The sequence below is a fragment of the Rhinopithecus bieti genome, unplaced genomic scaffold (assembly GCF_001698545.2).
Source record: "Rhinopithecus bieti isolate Rb0 unplaced genomic scaffold, ASM169854v2 scaffold_47707, whole genome shotgun sequence".
Taxonomy (NCBI): Eukaryota; Metazoa; Chordata; class Mammalia; order Primates; family Cercopithecidae; genus Rhinopithecus; species Rhinopithecus bieti.
In genome coordinates, this window is record NW_016819117.1 from 660,401 (window position 1) to 662,937 (window position 2,537).

General features: G+C 65.1%; 1 pseudogene across 1 annotated transcript; it reads right to left on the reverse strand.

Annotated features, from left to right (window-relative positions):
• Positions 1-460: 460 nt before the first annotated feature.
• Positions 461-2,052, reverse strand: LOC108519392 (tryptase alpha/beta-1-like; annotated as a pseudogene). The gene is made up of 5 exons (XR_001882613.1): positions 1,968-2,052; positions 1,644-1,814; positions 1,250-1,537; positions 959-1,122; positions 461-875 (listed from the first exon to the last, which is right to left on the reverse strand). The product of XR_001882613.1 is annotated as a tryptase alpha/beta-1-like (transcript).
• Between the last annotated feature and the right edge of the window lie 485 nt (positions 2,053-2,537).

Below are 2,537 nucleotides of genomic sequence, written 5' to 3' on the forward strand. Positions count from 1 at the left end.
GAGTGAGATCCTGTCTCAAAGCAAACAACTGGGCAAAGCAAAAGCGTTGGACAGAGGGGCCGGGAGAAGACCTCGTGAGAAGCGCGGGGTAGGGGCTCGTGACGGGCAGCCCCAGGGCTCCCGGTGACCATGCTCTCTCTTGACCCAGTTGTGGGGACCTGGCTGTCCTTTACAATCATCTTTAAATTGCCGGAGTGGCTCTGTGTGACGTGAATGCTGGATGCATTGTGTGGGGAGAAGCCAGCCCCGGGGACCAGGGCTGCCCAGGAGACCCCATCCCACAGTGAACGGCTGTGCCTTGGGGACCGGGAACCCGCAGCTCCGGCAGCTGTCCCCAGCACACCTGGACGCCGCCTCCCCCAGTGACATCCACAACCAGAAACACAGCAACCCACACCAGTGATTTTCATGCACTTTAATGAAGTCCAGCGCTCAGGAGGATTAGCGCCCACCACCAGCTACCCGGGCAGGGGAGGGCCGGAGGGCCCGGTGCAGGGGTCAGGCTTAGGACAGAGGAGGGGGCTCAGGATGGGGAAGGGTCCTCAGGACAGGGGAAGGGGCTCGGGACAGAGCAGGGGACTCAGGACAGGAAGGGGCACTCAGGACGGGGCAGGGAAGGTGTGGGGGACAGTAGCCACCTGTGTCGGAAGCAGTGGTGTTTTGGACAGGAGGGGCTGGCCCTCCGCTGACCTGGGTGATACAGGCCTGGCTCAGGGCTTCTCGGGGACGTAGCGATGGATCCAGTCCAAGTAGTAGGTGACGCGGGTGTAGATGCCGGGCCGGTTGGGCTGGGCACAGCCCTCGCCCCAGCTGACCACGCCCGCCTGCAGCCAGGTGCCATTCACCTTGCAGACCAGGGGCCCTCCGGAGTCGCCCTGCAAACGGCAGGGGTCAGTGCTCACCAGCCAGGCCCGGGCGTGGGGGCTGTAGTGCGGGGCGGGGAACACGCAGAGCCCACCTGGCAGGAGTCCCTCCGGCTGTTCCCGGCACACAGCATGTCGTCACGGACGATGCGGACGTCGTCCCCCGTGTAGAGGCCAGAGTGGTATTTTGCATCACAAATGTGGTTTTTCATTATGGGGACCTTCACCTGCTTCAGGGGAAATGGCGGTGGGAGGGGCTCTGCAGGTGGGAAAGAGGGTGCAGACTCAGGAGGGGGCCCGGCAACCCCACCCGGAGCCCAGAGGGAGCCCAGGGACTGGACTGTGGCTAAGACCCAGCACCCACTTCCCACTGTCTCCAGCCCCACCATTATTGTTCACGTCTTGTTCACTGTCGCCCCAACGGTGACCGCACCAGCCACTGGCGTTCCAGGGGGGAAGTCTTCCGAGGCCAGGGGGCAGGGTGACCGTGTGGACGTGGCTGGAGACATTCAGGGCTCCTCCAGCCCAGCAGGGCAATTGTTCGCCCCAGTCTGGACGAGTGTAGAACTGCGGGTGGCACGATGATCCTGCTGACCGGCAGCAGCTGGTCTGGTAGTAGAGGTGACTGGACCTCCCGCAGCTGCACCCTGAGGTCGGCCAGATCCTTGGACGTCCTGGCCAGCGGAGGCCTCCAACTCAGGCCCTGGGCAGCTCCAGGGAGCACCCGGGAGCCAGGCAACACATCCGGCCCTCGCACCCCACCAGGCCCGGGAGACTCACGGTCCCACGCAGTGCGCGCGGTCAGCACCACACTGGGGGTGGATGAGGGAGCCCCCACAGAATGCATCCATACTGGCCGTGGAATCTCAGGCTCACCTGCCAGGGCCACTTTGCTCCCGGGGGCCCTCCTGCCCCCCGACGATTCCCGCTCGCTGCAGGGCCTGGCCCGGGCTGGGGGCAGGAGCCGTTCCAGTCAGGACCAGGAAGCAGCCCCACAACTGGAACCCAGCCCTTCCCTGTGTGGGCAGCCCCGGCCTCCCCAGAACCCACCCAGGCCCTGGGTCTGTGGAATGTGGTGAGGGCAGGGTGGACCCCGGCTGGGACTCACCAGGGGGCCGGTGGGCCGGGCTCACCAGGACGGGCAGCGCCAGCAGCAGCAGGTTAGCATCTGGGGAGCAAGGAGGGGCATCGTGGGCCTGGCAGAGCTCACGGGACAGGGCTGGGGCTTGCAGATTGTGGGGAAGAAATGGGGTGGGACAGGGGCCTGGGTCTTGGTGCTCTGAGGCTGGGCCACTCTGCTCCAGGTGACGCTGATGTCAGGTTTTCTGAGAGTGGGGACTTACCCTGGCCGATCCACTGTTCCTTCTACCCAGCAGGCTTTCACTCCCACATTTATCTTCCAGATCAGGACGGGGTTGGAGGAGGGGCCACTGCGCCCTCCCATCCAGATACGGAGAAGTGGATGACTCAGACCCAGGGCCCCATGTAACACGTGCCCCCGCCACCCTCATGCCCTCTGTGTGTGGGGCTGCCACGGCACCGCGCCCAACCGAGGGCTGAGCACTGGAGGCTCGCAGCTCCACCTGTCGCCTGGTGGATCCCAGCAGCGGAACGCACACCTTCCCACTAGTGGGGAATCGCTGCCCTGTCCCGGTTGCCAGGAGGCCTTCAGGC